This window comes from Nomascus leucogenys, unplaced genomic scaffold (genome assembly GCF_006542625.1).
Source record: "Nomascus leucogenys isolate Asia unplaced genomic scaffold, Asia_NLE_v1 001281F_44273_qpd_obj, whole genome shotgun sequence".
Lineage (NCBI taxonomy): Eukaryota > Metazoa > Chordata > Mammalia > Primates > Hylobatidae > Nomascus > Nomascus leucogenys.
In genome coordinates, this window is record NW_022097751.1 from 1 (window position 1) to 16355 (window position 16355).

At 56.1% G+C, this 16355-nt stretch overlaps 1 pseudogene across 1 annotated transcript; it reads right to left on the bottom strand.

Annotated features, from left to right (window-relative positions):
• Positions 1-694: 694 nt before the first annotated feature.
• On the bottom strand, positions 695-4534 carry LOC115834346 (annotated as a pseudogene). Its single transcript, XR_004029268.1, has 6 exons — positions 4087-4534; positions 2976-3058; positions 2389-2545; positions 1626-1788; positions 1004-1127; positions 695-918 (listed from the first exon to the last, which is right to left on the bottom strand). The product of XR_004029268.1 is annotated as a keratin, type I cytoskeletal 17-like (transcript).
• Between the last annotated feature and the right edge of the window lie 11821 nt (positions 4535-16355).

A 16355-nucleotide genomic window follows, 5' to 3' on the forward strand; every position in this document is an offset into this window, starting at 1 on the left:
GGAGCCATGTAGACTCCATGAAATCCGTCTCCATTTCTCTGCAGTCTCCAGGACATAGATTGCTCCCATCTCCCCCATCAGACTGGATCGCCAAGACAAAAACCAGGCCCCTATCTCCTCTTAGACTAGGAACCCTGGGGCTAGGATCATATCTTCTCCATCAGACTGGAATTTGGAGGACAAGGAACCATGTCCCTATTTCCCATCAGGCTAGAGTCCCCAGAGACAGGACTGCTTTTGCTCATCCGAAAGCTGTCAAGAGCAAAGATCATGAGACCATGTTCCTATCTTCCCATCAGATGACAATCTCCAGAGCTGGGACCTGTCTCCTCCATCAGACTAGGATCTCCAAGGTAAGGACCAGTTCCCTGCCCACCCCCATCAGACCAGACAGCTCTCTCATTTGATCTTTTCTGAGTATCAATCCTCAGTGCTAATGGGTCACTTCTCCCACCCCTGCTGAGGGACAGCCATCAACTCCTGGAGCTCCTGGGGACCCTGCCCCAGCAATGTGCAGGTGGGCTGCCTGTCCCATGCACCCAATCCCCAGGCCTCAGCCACGAAGATGCTTATGTTCTTTCTTGTACTGAGTCAGCTGAAAGAAAAAAAAAAAAAACAGAGAGGAAATTAGATGTGAGTCTGAGAGCCCCACCCCTGCCAAGAGGCCCCCAGCCCTGACCCCAGGCGCCCCCACTCACTGGGCATCCTCGCCCTCCAGCAGGCGGCGGTAGGTGGCGATCTCCTGCTCCAGCCGCGTCTTCACGTCCAGCAGGATCTTGTATTCCTGGTTCTGCTGCTCCATCTCGCAGCGAAGCTGGGCCAGCTGCTCCTCCACGCTGCCATCAGCCCCTGGATCTGGGACAGCTGCACGCAGTAGCGGTTCTCTGTCTCCGCCAGGTTGCCCTCCAGGGATGCTTTCTGCAGGAGGGCAGGAAGACCAGGGGTCAGTGAGGGTGTCAGTGTCCTCTTCTGGGCCCACCCCCATGCACAGGACTGTTCCTACCATGCTGAGCTGGGACTGCAGCTCGATCTCCAAGGCCTGCATGGTGCGCCGGAGCTCCAAAATCTCGCTCTTGCCGCTCTGCACCAGCTCTGTTGGTAGCCACCTCGCGGTTCAGCTCCTCTGTCTGCAGACAGGACACAGGACAGGGTGGTGTGAGCCTGGATCCCTCTCCCAAGTCAGGCCTCCTCCCAAATCTAACTGTGGAGAGAGTGGTGCCTTCTCACCAGCTTCCCATGTCGAAAGCCCGAAACATGCCATTTGAAATGTTAACTTTTTATGGTTAATCCCTGCGTGTGGGAGGCACAGACCGGAAACTTGAGAACCAGCCAGAACATGTAGCCTGGCTCTTGGTGCTAGTTCCTGACTTCTTGAGAGAGAGGTGGGACTCCCAAGGTCTTTACCCTCTGCCTTTATTCTGTGGGGCTCCCTACCTCCCCACCCACCCCCCAGATCCCAGCTTGAGCTCAGCTCCAGGTCTGTTGATGCAGCGGGTGACCCTGTGGTCCATGCAGCTTGCTGAGGAGGGGCACCTCCAAGACACCTGGCTGTGGGCTTACTGTCAGTGCTAAGGCCCCTGAGCCCCAGCCCCTAAGAGAGACCTCTGGCCTGCAGCAGCCCCCACCTTGCTGAAGAACCAATCCTCGGCATCCTTGCGGTTCTTTCTCTGCCATCTTCTCATACTGGTCACGCATCTCGTTCAGGATGCGGCTCAGGTCCACGCCTGGGGCAGCGTCCATCTCCACATTGATCTCACCGCCCACCTGGCCTCACAGGGTGTTCATCTCCTATGGAAAAAGGGGATGTGGATGTGCGCATCTGGACCCATCCTGACCTCTCACTCCCAAGCCTTCCCCCACAGGGACCCCACTCCCCACAAGGACCCCTCCTTTGTTCTCCCTCTGCTCTATCTGACCCTCTAAATGATTTTTATTCATCTGCTCAGTATTGCCTCCACCATCAGACTCTATCTCCCCCATTAGACCAAGGGCTCTCCAAAATAAAATCTAATTATTAGGCCTATGCCCCAAAATTTCCCCTCTAATTTCCAAGCTTCTATGTAGATGTTCAGCTTTGAGAGTTTGAAATGGGACAAGAAGGAGACTTCCTTACTTATCCCCCCCTCGTGAGGGAGGCCAGGGCAGGTAGAGGGAGCCTCTGCGGCCCTGGGAGGTTCCTTGGGTACAGAGAAGCAATGTGGTACAAAGAGGAGTCTGCCCTGCACGCTGGACCCCAAGGATCAGGGCTCTGCAGACAGGGAAGCCCTCTAAGGTGACTAATCCCAGTGCGCCTGCTCTGCTCTCTCCCACGGCCTCAGCCATGGCCCAGCCCCAGGGCTCTGCCACCCACTCCTCAGCATCTTTCACCTTCTGCCCCAGCCACCTCACCTCCTCGTGGTTCTCCTTCAGGTAGGCCAGCTCCTCCTTGAGGTTCTCAATCTGCATCTCCAGGTCGGCTCTGGCCAGGGTCAGCTCATCCAGCACCCTGCGCAGGCCATTGATGTCGGCCTCCACACTCAGGCGCAGGGCCTGCTCTGTCTCAAACCTGCCGTGGGAATCAGGACTTCAGCCCAGGCTGCTTGGACCTGCAGGTCCAGGTCCTGGCTGCTCACCTGCCTTCATTTTGCCAGGACTCTAAGGGGTTGGAAGGCTGATGAGAGGGTCGAGTGGAAACAAATTCCAGCCCCGGGGCCCCGGGACCATCACAGGGCCAGATCCCACGCCCACCAGCTTCCTTACTTCTCTCTGCCTCGCCTCCCCTCCTCCCTCTCTTCTATTCCCTGCCTAAGCCCAGCAACCTTCAGAACTGGCTGCCTTCACTGCATCCTGGACTAAGGAGTGGGGCTCCTAGGACTGCCCCACCCTGAGCTCCTGGGCCTTGCCACAAGCAACCAAGGAGTCCTGGGGTCAGGAGGGGTACCCTGAGATCCTCCCCCAGCTGGCCCAGGCTGCCCAAGCCCACAGCTAGGACTCACTTGGTGCGGAAGTCATCAGCAGCCAGATGGGCATTGTCAATCTGTAGCAGGATGTTGGCATTGTCCACGGTGGCTGTGAGGATCTGAGGAGATGGGAGAGTAGTCAGGTCATTGGATGGGGGTGGCTGAGCCCACACCAGGGTTCTGAGCAGATCTTCCTGCCTGGGGGCCTCTCTTCCCGCCCAGCCCCTCCCTTGCCCCGTGCTGTATTATTGGCAGAGGAGGGGCAAGCAGGAGTCTGAAGGGCTGAAAGGTGCCTCTTCTTCCCCCGCTACTCAGTACCCCACCAGACCCCCATGCCAGGCTCAGCCTTAAAGGAGAAGAGACAGCTGGCTGGGAGTATGAGGCAACCAGAAAAGAATGGGAAAATGTCCCCAGGGCAGAAGCTGTCCCAGAATTCTAGAACAAGGGAGGGGATGTGGGCAACCCCTCCTTTTACAGTCAGCTAGAGGGTGCCCCTGACAGGCTCCCCCAAAAGGAGGCTAAAGGAGCCCTCACCAAAGAGTGGTTCCAAATCAGAAGTCAGGACCCCTCCTAATCCCTAACCCTGGGCTCCAGCCAGCAGCCCCGCCCCCTGGGGTTTGCTGAGCCCGTCTTAAGGGACAGCAGGAGGAAAGGAGAAGCCAGAAAAATCCCCAAATAAGGCACATCAGAGGCCTTCCCCACCCTGAGGTCCCACCCCCTCCTTTCTGCCTCCCCGAAGCAGGTGCTATCAGGAGCTCACTCAGACACCCCCACTCCACATCTCCCAAAACCCCCTCCTGCTGACCCCTGCTCCAAAGGAGCAAGACACCACGCATCCAGCGGCCCATGGGCCCAGCCCTCCATCTGCATCCTCCTGCCTCATCCTACAACCTCTCCAGGTGGAGGAGCTCCAGAGGGAGAAACTGAGGCTCCAAGGGGCTCCACGAGGCCTGTTTGTTCCTGACTCAGCCTGCTGCCCCCAGAAAAGGGGGATGTGGGCCACACAGGGGCCCCAAGGCAGGTTCCCAGAAGCTAAGCCACAGCCAAACCACCCTTGGCTCCCTGAGACCCTATGGCTGGACTCCAGGCCTTTGGCCAGGGCAAGAGTTGCGGGGAGGAAGTCATGCCCCCCGGAGACCCCTCCCACCAGCAGGCCCTACCTGTTCTGCAGCTCCTCGATTGTCCTGTAGTACTGGTTGTAGTCACGGGGCGGGCCCCGGGGCCTGCCTCTGGTACCAGTCACGGATCTTCACCTCCCAGCTCAGTGTTGGCCTCCTCCAGGGCGCGCACCTTGTCCAGGTAGGAGGCCAGGCGGTCATTGAGGTTCTGCATGGTGGCCTTCTCCACCTCCGGCCAGCAGCCCATCAACACCCCCCAAAGCTGCTGCCGTAGCCACCGCCAGAGCCAAAGCTGTAGCAGCTGGAAGTAGCTGCTACCCCCGAGGCGCTCCCCAGGCCACCAGCAATCCCAGCCTGCAGGAGCCGGCACCCAGGCCTCCAGACAGCCGGCAGGAGGTGCGGGACCGAGCCGCCCCCCAGGCTGGAGGAGCCCTTGATGGAGCTGGAGGAGGTGAACTGGCAGATGGTGGTGGTCATGGTGGCGGCAGCAGGAGGCAGGCACACAGGAGAAGGGCTGGAGAGGAGGGGGCCCCAAGTTGTGTAGGGCTGCCGGGGTTCACCCGCTTCCTTTATAGGCCACCAAGTGGGCGTAGCGATTACAACAGGCTTGCTCCTCTGTTTCCATTCCCCTGGGCTTTCATCACCATGGCCACCTGCCAGCTCCCAGGTGGCTGGGGCCCCCTCCCCCCATCATCAGGAATTTGCCTCATTTCTCCAAATCCTCGTGCTGGGTGCCGTGCGTGTGCGTGTGTGCCTCTGGTCTCAGGCCCGTCACCTGTGATTCAGGAGGGCCTCCAGCTATGCTTTCCCATGACCTAATACGGAGAAGAGGAGAAGGCAGACTCACCGTCCCCAGGCCCTCCCAGGCAGCCACCACCCCAGCCCGGCCCGCCTCAACCCTGTCTGGTGGGGAAATGGGTTGCAGTGTCAGGTGACCCCCCCCCAAGTTGCTGTCTTTCACCCCACACTGCTCCACCCACGGTGCTGGCCCGGGCTGGGTGCTGAAGAGAAAGAGGGACTGAGAGCCGATCCTGCCTTGGAAACTGAGCCCAAACCCACCAGGCCCACCTCACAGCACAGAAATGCCATCAAGCCTCGAGGCCAACCACATCACAGATAAAGAAATTGGGGCTCCAGAGGGGTGCAGTGTCCACACTGGCCCCTTCTGCAGAGCCTGACACCCAGGAATGCACTCTAGGGGCTACAGTTCCATCCAGTCAGCTTCTGACCCTGCCCCATCCCTAGAAGCCCTTGCTAACCCAGTCTCCTCATGTAAACCTTTCCCAGGTTTACACTCCAGGCTGGGGTGGGCAAACAGGGGCTCAGCTATAGGATGGGGAAATGGTGGGCTGTGCTAAGCTAAACTGAGAGGGGATGCCCCCTTCCACTCCTCTCACCCTTCTGTACCCCAAGAGACCTCAGGGTCAGGTGAGGGGCATTTATCTCAGGTCTCAGCCCACAGGAAACCTAAAGGACATTGCCCAAGAGGCTCTTACAGAGACCCCAGCCAGCCCCCTCCCCACTCCAGGCTCCCCAAGATGTGGCTCCTCGTGGGCCATGTGCCCCACCCCACAGCCCCACCCTGCCCTGCCCACCACCCCAAGCCCAGCCCTGGGTCCTAGGGTCCCACCAGGCCCGCTGGGTGGAAGGTGGTCATGTTTCAGACTGCTGATGGCTTCCACTTCCCAGACAGGCCCAGAAAGCCCCACCAGCAGCCGAGAGAGATTCCTCAATAGCCCAGCGGCTGCCAAGCCACCAAAGCAAACAAGAGGCGCCCCACGTGTACCCACACAGTGGCCATCCCGCCCCACACACACCCCGAGCTGGGCAAAGCCGGTCTGGTTTCCTGGGCTGGCTGCGTCGCTGCCACCCCCTCTCACTCATCAATGCCCTGGACCACTCCTTCAGAAGCCCCTCCCCACCAATCCCCTCTCCTTCTGCTCTTGAACCCGCCCTGGGCTGAGGCTTGGTGGTCCTTGGAAAATCTGTGTGGCCCTCCCAGGGACCAGCCACAGGTGACAGGGACTCAGGGGCTGATTCTTAGAAACTTTTCTCAATACAAGGGGCTGTCCCATCCCTCACCCTTAATCCTTCCGCCTCCTCCCCTCTCGTCTTTCCAGGAGCCCCAGGCCTGGATGGAGTGGGCAGAACAGATTGTCAGGTGACAAGCCGATACCCAAACACTCAATAAACTCTCCACCTCCCCCAGTCCCTCAGCCCACACTGCCCCAAACCAATGAACAGACCAGATCACATGAGGCATTGAACTTGGAGCAAAGCTTTAATAGCAAGCACTGGACAAACCCAGGAGGCCTCCTCAGTGAGGGGCTGAGAAAGTAGATATAGAATGACAACAGGTCATGGACCGGGCCCAGACGGACACTGGGGCGTGGCAGTAGCATGCTGGGAGCTGGAGCCGATGGCTGTGCCGTGGCCCTCGAGGTGGGGCTGTCACAGGCAGAAAGGGGCCTCAGTGGGTGTGGACCTGCTCACAGAAGGAGACCACCTCTCCAACCTGGACTTCCTCCATGATGGCACACCTGGCGGCTGGTCACTGTGGCTGCAGGCGATGGAAGAGGGAGGCACAGGGAACATCAGGAAGGAACTCTTCCCCCCACCTGCCCCCGAGTCTGTGGTACCCCCAGTCTCCCACACAGAAGGGTCCTCAACCTCTCCCCTGCCTTGGGGTCCACACAGCAGGATAGGGCAGCTTCTTACCTTCCCAGGTGGGCTGCAAGGCCAGGGACAAGGAGTACTGAGTGGCCAGCCTGCAGGGAGAGGAGCACCCATCAGCCCAGGGATGCCAGCCAGCCCAGGCCCCTGCAAGCACTGCTGGGCAGAAGCAGGCCCTGGCAGAGGAGGTTCCCCCAAATTGGTGAAAAATCACAGTTTGGGAATGCACAGAAATTAGCACAGGCCCAAGAATGAAAGGGCAGGGGTTCAGCACAGCAGGAAGAAGAAAAAGAAACAGCACAGCAGTAGGCCCGGCGGCCCTCTGTGGCTACTCACCAGGAATTTACAAGGAGAAGCTGAGCAAGTGGTTTTTCCATATCCCAGAGGGCCCAACAAATAGACCCAATTAAAGCAGGAGAGACTGTCGTTAGACTATAGATGGACTTCACCATTTTCGGGGAGCAAAAAGCTGCAACGTGTGACTAAGCATGGAGACTCCGGGACACTCTCAGCTGAAGGCCTGATCACCCTTCCCAACTGCAAACTCGACCACCACCCACCTTGCTCTTCACCTCACACCACTCACACAGTCATCGGAACCAGAAACCCAGGGCCATCAATGCCCACTCCTTCATGTGTTCACCTGACACTTACTGAGTCCTGACTGTGAGCCACGCTTACCCTGAGGTCCAGGCATCCAGTCCTGCTGTTTTGAGCTATAACCTCTCTTCTGCGTGCACTACCTTCCTTCCCCCGCCCCCCACCCCCACCACAGGACTTCTCTGGCCAGACTCCTGCTCCAGCCCCCTGACCATCTCTCTGGCCCCACCCTGACCCCTCTGATCCATTTCTCCCTTGCAGCCAGAGGAATGTTCTAAAATATCTTGATGTCATTCCCTCTCCTGCTCCAAATCCTCATGGCTCTCCCATTGCCTATTTGATCTAGTCCAAGCTTACTTGGCATTCAAGGCCCTCAGCAGACTCCAGCCTGCATCGTCAGTTTCACTCCTGCAAACCCCACAGCTTCCGACATTCACAGCCTCCTGAACTTGCTGTACTCAGACACCAAACTTCTCCCTGGGTGAAGCGGGCCCCAGCCCCCCCAGCAAGGTACCTGGGTGCACACTCACTGGCGTCCTCAACCTCTAGTAAGCAGTGGTAGGTGGCGATCTCCCTGCTCCAGCCGCGTCTTCCGTCCAGAAGACCTGGTGCTTGTGGTCCTGGTGCTCGCGTCGCAGCAGAGCTCGCCAGTGCTGCTCCATGCTCTGAGAGCCCCTTGCAGCTGGGCCAGCTGAGTCCCATAAACACCTCCGTCTCTACCAGGCTGCCCCTCCAGCGATGCTTTCTGTGGGCCAAGAGATAGGTGGTGCGATAGATGGACCTGGGACCCTTCCCCATGCAGGCACTAGAGAGGACCCCTCCTGTATGGGCTGTGGTGCTGCCAGCACAGGGGGTGGTAGTGCACCCAGCCACTGAGTGTGAAGGACAGGCTGGGTGGGACTCTGGTTCTCCAAGCAGGGTCTAAAAGGCTGGCTCACCTGGGTGACAGGTACAGGGTGGGAGGGGACAGAGGCCCTACCTTGCTGAGCTGGGACAGCTCAGGTTCTGCACAGAGATGTAGAGCTCCATATCTCTATCCTGCCACTCTGCAGGGCCTCTGTGTTGGTGCACCTCGCAGTTTAGCCCCTCTCTCTGGAAGGCAGAGTGGGTCACAAGGGTTTAAGGAGACCTTTCAGAAGTGGGGCACAGGAAAGGGTGCTCCTGAACCCTCACCTCCCAGAACCATCCCTAACCCTCCCTGCCTCTATGGGGCCCCAAAGGCACTGCACACAAAGACCCTCTGCACCCACATTGGACCTTGAGGAATTCAGCCTGCTCTGCGGTCGTTTGCAGTTCTTACTCCTACCGAATTGCAGCACCTCAAAGACAGCACTGGGTGTATTCTTTTGCGCCTGTTGCTGTCCCTAGGACCTGGAGACTCAGCCTGTGCTTGCCAAGGGTATGCATATGTACTCAAATACACACATCCTGTAAACAGCTGTGGTGGAAACCCAAGACCAGACTTGTAGAGACCTGGATCTATTTTGCAGGCCACAGTGAAGGGCTGTGTGAGCTTGAGTCCTCTTGAGCCTCACATTTACATCTAAAACATGAGGGCTGGTCCAACTGGTTCCAAAAGTCCTTCCAACTGGGACAGTTTTCCAGTGTTCCAGCTGCACCAGCATGCCAGCACATGTGCCCACACGTGTGCAACCTGCTTACACATGGCCACCCACCACGCTGAAGAACAGCCCTGGGCATCGTTGCGGCTTTCTCCACCAATTCTTGTCCTGGTCACGCCTCTCATTCAGGATGCAGCTCAGCTTCACTCCAGGCACAGTGTCCATCTTCACACTGACATCCTCATCCACCTGACCTCAAAGGGCGTTCATTTCCTGGGCAGAGAGGACAGCAGGAGCTCACCAAGGCCATCCTGGGAAAGACCCTGGGCCTGCCTTCTCTCTCTCGGAGAGAGCAGGTTACAGATGACAGACAGACAGACGGACACAATAGGCCAACAGCTCCTCACCCTGAAGGTGGAAGTGGATGGTGTTCATTTCTCAAACATACAGGCTAGGAATATCAGCAACCTCCCAACACCACTGGACTCGGGACTGGACTTCACCCATCCCCAACAAGTGGCTAAGCCCCGAGAGATGACAACCCCCCAGCACGGTGAGGATGACCATGGCGACCTCACTCACTGCCCTGACCTTCCCCACACTGCCTTGCCCCCACACCCCCAAAGCACAGGCTTGCAGAAAGCAACCCTACGCTGGTGTCACCGCACCAGCCCCGTTAGCAAATGTTAATCTGCTGGAGGAAAGCAATTGTATAACCAGCCTCAAAGCCAGGGGAACACCTTCCAGGTGTCCTGCTTCTCAGGGAGTAGCTCCCCCAGCTTAGAGCAGCACAGAGCTCGCTGAGAAGGAAGCCACAGGACAGGCATGTAAGGCCTCCTGACTGCCCCGGCAGGACCTTGGATCTCTATCCTTGGGTTGAGCTTGGAGTCTCTGGGACCTAGAACCTTCTGGAAAGGAAGCAGGAGAGAGGCCAGAGAGTGGGGGTGGATATGAGTCCGACAGGCCTGAAGGAGGGTCCCTGTGCAGCTGTAGATAAATCCCTTAACCTCTCTGAGCCTCAGTGTCTTCACGGGTCAAAAGGAAAAAGAGTATCTTCTCCCAGCTGTTGTATCAGCGAGATAATGGCTGTGAGTCACTTGCAGTGCTGGGCAGAAGCTCCTTGTTTTAATGACTATCACTATTATAATAATTATAATAATTAGCATTGTGTTCTTACACTGAGTTACTCATTAGTTACTTAACTGCAGTGAGCTGAGCCTCAAGGGACAAATGAAGTCTATTTGGAAGAGGGGCTCCTCCAGGCCTCACCCAGGTCCTCTGAGGGTCAGGGCTAGCCATCCACAAAAGATGGGAACTGGACTGAAAGCATGGCGCAGCCCAGGGAGTTCTGGCCCCAGCCTCGCTTGCTTCCAGGTGAATTTCGCTGCATTCCCTGAGCTGAGCTCACTTCCTCGTGGTTCTTCTTCAGGTAGACCAGGTCCTCCTGAGGTTCTCAGTCTGCACTCCAGGTTGCTCCGGCAGGGTCAGCCCCTGGGCAGCTCCAGAGACCCAGCCTCACTTGGTGCAGAAGTCATCGCAGCCAGGTGGGCATCATCCACCTGTAGCCAGCACAAAGCTGGAATACTGATCATAGCCACGAGGAATCTGGGAGAGACGTGGGCCCATGAGAAAATGCCCTTGGCAGCCTCCAGGAGGCCCTCCGACACCCTTCTTGCAGCCTTTTCAGAAGTGAGCCAGGTGAGGTGATGAGAGTCCCGTGTTCTTCTCTGAGCACCCTCCTGGAATTTCTGGGACCCAGCCTAGCCCTCAGGGGGTTAAAGGATGATGGGGGTAGGATGCCCAGCATGGGTAAACACGGATGCCAGGAGAGAGACCTTATGCAGCCGTCTCCACATGGGGTCATGGCCTAAGCTGCCTAGGCTCACTCCCCTCTTCCCCAATAAATTCACCTCTAGCTCACTGCCACCCCTCCAGAAAGCCCTCTTGGATTACCTTTCTGCGTCTTTTTTCCGGGCCATACCTCCTCCCTTCTCAGGTTGTGAATATACCTATTTCTATGACTTTTTTGGTATTTCCTCCCCACTGGACTCTGAACTCTGGGAGACAAGCCATGTTTGTTCATTCTCTTTGAATCCCCAGCCCTGGGCACAGTGCCCTGGCCAGAGTGCCCCGAGGTTCGTTAGTTAATAAGTGATTCGTTAATAATTAATGAGTTATGACTGGCCTCACTCAAACCAGGCAAAGCTTTCTCATCCACAAAGGTCATCTGGCGTTTCAATGCAAACACGAGGAAGGGGCCCAGAAAGAGCAGAAGGTTGTTGTGATTACTGCCGCTGTCGTGCAATGGTTGAAATGCCCAAGAGGGGTTCCAGTTGAGGCCATGGGCATGCACCAAAGAGCGAGGCCCCTCAGCCACCCAGAGGTTGAACGCTTGTGAAGGCGCACATAAGCCTGTAGAATCTGAATCTGCTGAGGCTCAGGCTGACTTCACACGACCTCAGAGGATAACCCCAGGACACACTAGTAGCCCCCTCAGCTCATCTGGTGCACCCCCTCCCAGACCCACTCGAAGCCCTAAGTTCTGTGAAGGACCCTGGATCAGCTGAGCTGAGGGCCAGTTTGTTCCCAGCACCCTCTCCTCTGCTCCAGTGGGCCCATCTGCATCCGCAGAGACCCACCCAGCCCTCATCTCCTGTTCAGGAGGATTGGGGCACACGAGGTCGGCTTGAAAACCCAGAGACAGGGTGGTAGGATACTGGAGGCAGACCCTGGGCTGCTGCACTGGGATTGTGATGGGGTCTGCTATCCCGAAGATCAGGACCACTGACTCACCAGGTCCCCTGGTTCCCGCTCAGACCAACCCCAGTATCTGATCTGGCACTGCCAGTATCTCTGCTTCAAGGGGAGATGCAGGAATTCCCGCTAGTGAGGTCCCGGGCAGAGCAGCAAGCCCCTCATAGGCACACCAGGCTTGGCTCTCCACCCAGGAAACTGAGCGGCCTAACTGCCAGGCCAGCCGGGCCTAACCTCACTACTGCCTGGCTCCCCTGCCTCCCCTGGCCCCCCTGCCTTCCCTGGCTCCCCTGCCCCCTGCCACTGTACTCATCGCTTCACCCCTCCCTCCACTGGTGCTTTGCTCTGTAGGACCCTCCGGCCAGGTTTGTGCAGAAACAAAGTAACCACGTTACAGAATGCCAAAGCATGTTCTTAGGGTCATGAGAGGAATGTGTATGTATGTGTTGTATGTTGTCGTGTTGGGTGTTGTGTGTTGGTTTATGGTGTGTGGTGGTGTATGCAATGTGTGTGTGTTTATATGTTTGTTTGTGTTGTGTGTTGTGTGTGAGCTTTGTTGGTTTGTTGTGTGGTGTATGTGGTTGCGTGGTTTGTGTAGTGTTGGGGGTGTGGTGGGGAATGTGTGTGTGTGGTGTGGTGGTGTGGGTATGTGTGGGGTGGTTGTGTGGTGGTCTGTGGTATGTGTGTGGGTTTGTGTGTATGTGTTGTGTGGTGGTGTGGCAAGTGTGTGTGTGATGTATTATGGTTGTGTGGTTGGGTGTATGTGTGGTGTTGTGGTGTTTGTGTTGGTGTGTGTGGTGTTGTGTGGATGTGGTGGTTTGTGTGGTGGCGTGTGTGTGACTGGTGTGTGGTGTTTGGCGTGTTGTGGTGTATGTGTGTATGTGTGTGGTTGTTGTGTTTGTGTGTGGTTGTGTATGTGTTTGTTGTATGCTTGTGTGTGTTTGTGTGTGTGTGGTTGGTGTGTTTGGTATTGTTATTTTGTGTATTTTTGTGTGGTGTGTATATTTGTGGGTGGTGGTTGTGGTGGTATATGTGTGTTGGTGTGTGGTTTGTGTGGTGTATGTGTGTATGTGGATGTGGTGTGTGTATGTGGTTTGTGTGTTGTGTGATGTGGTGTGTGTATGTGTGTGAGTGTATGTGCTGTGTGTGGTATGTGTATGTGTGTGTGTTGTGGGTGTGTGTGTGGTGTGTGGTTTATGTGTGTGGTATGTGTATGTGGTATGTTTGTGTGGTGTTGGTGTGTGGTGGTTGTGGCTTGATGGTAGTGTGTGTGTGTGGTGTGGTGTGTGTGTGTTATGTGTTGTGTGGTGTGTGTGGTGTGTATGTGTGTGTGGTGTGTGTATGTTGGTGGATGTGTGTGTGGTGGTTAGTGTGTGTGTGATGTGTTGTGTGTGTTGTGTATGTGTGGTGTGGTATTTGTGTGTGTGTATGTGTGTGTGTGTGTTGTTTGTTTGTGTATGGTGTGTTTTGTTGATGTATGTTGGTTGGTGTGTTGTGTGTGTGTGTGTATGTGTGTGTGTTTCTGGTGTTTGGTGTGTGTGTGTGTGGTGTGCTTGTGTTTGTTGTATAGTGTGGTGTTGGTGTGTGTTGTGTGTGTATGTGTGTGGTGGTGGGTGTGGTGTGTATGGTTGTGTGTGTGTGTGTGTATGTGTGGTGTGTGTGTGTGTGTGTGTTTGTGTGGGTGTATGTGTTGGTGTGTGTTTGTGTGTTGTGTGCGTGTGTGTATGTGTGGTGGTGTGTGTTGTTGTTGTGTATTGTGTGTGTGTGTGTTGTGTGTGTGTGTGGTTGTATGTGTGTGGTGTGGTGTTGTGTGTGTGGTATATGGTGTTGATGTGGTAAATTTGGTGGTTATGTGTGGTTGTATGTGTGTTGTGTGGTTTGTGTGATGTGTGTGGTGTGTGGTGTGTGTGGTGTATGTGGTGTTGTGATGTTGTGTGGTGTGTGATGTGTGTGTGTGTATTTGTGTGTTGTGGGGTGTGGTGATGTGTGTGATTATGTGTGGGTTGGTATGTATGTGTGGTGTGTGGTGTGTGGTGATGTATGTGTGGTTGGTTGTGATGTGTGATGTGTGTGGTGGTGTGGTGGTTTGTTGTGTGATGTTGTGTGGCATGTGTTGGTTGTGTGTGTGTATGTTGATGTATGGTGAGTGTGTGATGTAGGTATGGTGTGTGTGATTGGTGTGTGTGTGGTTTGTTGTGTGTTTGTGTTGTGGTATGTGTTGTGGTTTGTGTGTGTGTGGTGTGTGTGTGTGTGTGGTGATTTGTGTGTTGTTGTGCTGTAGGTGTGTGTGATGGTGTGATGTGTTGTGTGTGTTGTGGCGTTTGTGTGTGGGTTGTACTGGTTGTGGTGTGTATGTGTGGGTTATGTGTGTGGTGTTTAGTGTGTGTGATGTGTGTGTGTTTGTGTTGTTGGTGTCTGTTTGCGTGTGTATACGTGTGTGGTGTGTGTATAGTGTGATTGTGTGTGATGTGTGTGGTGTGTGTGGGTGTGTGTACGTGTTGGTGTGTTGTGGTGTTTGTGTGTGTATGTGTGTGATTGTGTGTGGGGTGGCCTGGGCTCTCTGCCTGCACACGGGACAGGGAGGAGGTTTGGGTTTTCCATGTGCCAGACTCCCAGATGAGACGACATCTGGAAAGACCTCCTGCTCAGATAGTGGTGGTCTGTCACAGAAAGTGCCAGCTGGGGACCGTGCCAGCTGGGAAGGGCAGGAGCTACCTGAAGACAGCAGTGAGCCCGACTTTACTGCTCCCCCCAGCCTATGAAGGTGCTGGCGGGGATGGGGAGAGGTTCAAAACCAAGGCTAGAGAGCAAGGTCAGACCCATGAGCACGAGGTTAGACATCAGGAAGGACTTCCTGGCATCCAGGACTGTCTTCAGGGGGAGAAAGACCCAGTAAAACCCCGCTTACCTGGAGCAGCCAGAGTCAAGACTGCACAGCAGGCACTCACACACAAAAGACACGAACGAAACCCTCCCCATCCCCATCCTCTCCTAGGAACCCTCCCTTCCCAGGCCCTGTCCTCCGTGGCCAGCTGGGCTGCCCATGGGCCTCACTGGCTTAGAAAAGGGACTGCCTGCCTTCCCTCAGCAAATGTGGGGCAGAGCCAGGGCCCTGGGGAGGTGGCCAGCCGGGGGGTGCCACCGCCCCTCTGCCTCCCCGTAGAGCCACGCCGCCAGTCCTCACCCTGCTGGAATCCCACTTCAGCCCAGAGCTGTGAGTCGAGTGCACGTGGGAGGGGGAGCCCAGGAGTGGCTGGGAGAACTCAGAACTTCCCCCAGTGTCGGGGTCCAGCCCAGCCTTGACTCCCCTCAGTCTCCTCTGCAGAGAGGCAGAAAAGCCAGCATGTGGAGAGCAAGCACAGATGGACCTACTGAATTTGAGCAGGGCTAGGTTTTGGGACGGTGTCCCCTAATATCACCCCATATATGTTGTGGGAGGCAGAGGGTGTGGAATGATGAGCCCTGTGACAGGAATGTTCAATAGGTGCATTTTTTTTTTATTTTAAATAGAGATGGGTCTCACTAACCAGGCTGGTCTTGGGCTCCTGGGCTCAAACAGTCCTCCCCTCTGCCTCCAAGTGCTGGATATAAGAATGATCACCACCCCAGCCAATAGATGCATATTAATATTGACAAGTCTGGCCGGGCTCAGGGCTCACGCCTGTAATCCCAAACTTTGGAGCCGAGGCAGGCAGATCACTGAGTCAGGAATTTGAGACCAGCCTGCCAACCGGTGAAACCCGACTCTACTGAAAATACAAAAATAAGTCAGGGGTGGTGCGGGTGCTGTAATCCCAGTATCGGAGGCTGAGCAGAGATCGTTGAACCGAGAGTAGAGTTCGCAGTGAGCTGAGGCGCCCACTGCCCTCCAGCGGCGACAGAGTGAGGTTCCATCTCAGAATAAACAAAAGAGAAAACAAAAGACAAGTCATGCCCTGTCTGCCATGTGGCTTGGCTCCTACAGGCCCCCCAAGCATTAACTGTCAACCCTTAGATGTGCCCACCCCACACCCCACACCCCTCCACAACAGGGCAGGCTGTATGCAGCAGGTGCTCTTGAGTGGCTTGCTGAATTGTTAGATCATGGAGCCTGGTGTGCTGGGGTAAAGACAAGGTCCCAGGAAAGGGACATGCCACTACCTTCATCCCAAGGAAAAAGGTCAGGTATCAGGTGGCAGGGAAAGTGAGAAGCCCAGAGCCTGGAACGCTTCCCGTGAACCTTGGCTTGGCTGATGAGGAGAGAACCCAGAGACCCTCTTCCAACCCTAGTCCCCTGTCACTAGACCCACTGGGTCCTTTCCATTCACCCCTCTGACACAGGGACCCTGTCACCTGGAGGGCCCTGGCGCTCACAGATCTCCTGCCCTCGCTCACCTCCAGGCACTCCCACCATGGCCCAGCATCGCCTGAGAAGTGCACCCTCACCCAGCCACACCTGCTGCCTCTGCAGGTGGAATCCCCTTCCTCTATTCTGTTTCTTGCCTCTATCCTGCGGCCCCCACCCAGATCTCCCACTAATGATTGTGTCTGGCTGGAAAGGGCCCACCCTCCACCTTCCAGGCCTGGGAGATTCGGGACATTGCTGGGTGCCCTGGCCCCTGCCCGGTTTGAAAAGACAGGATGAGGGGATCCCCCAGCACCCCCTGCATACCCAGGGCTGGCCAGGGGCTCCCCTACCCAGGGGCAAGTGACCCAGCCTTTCTTCCCCT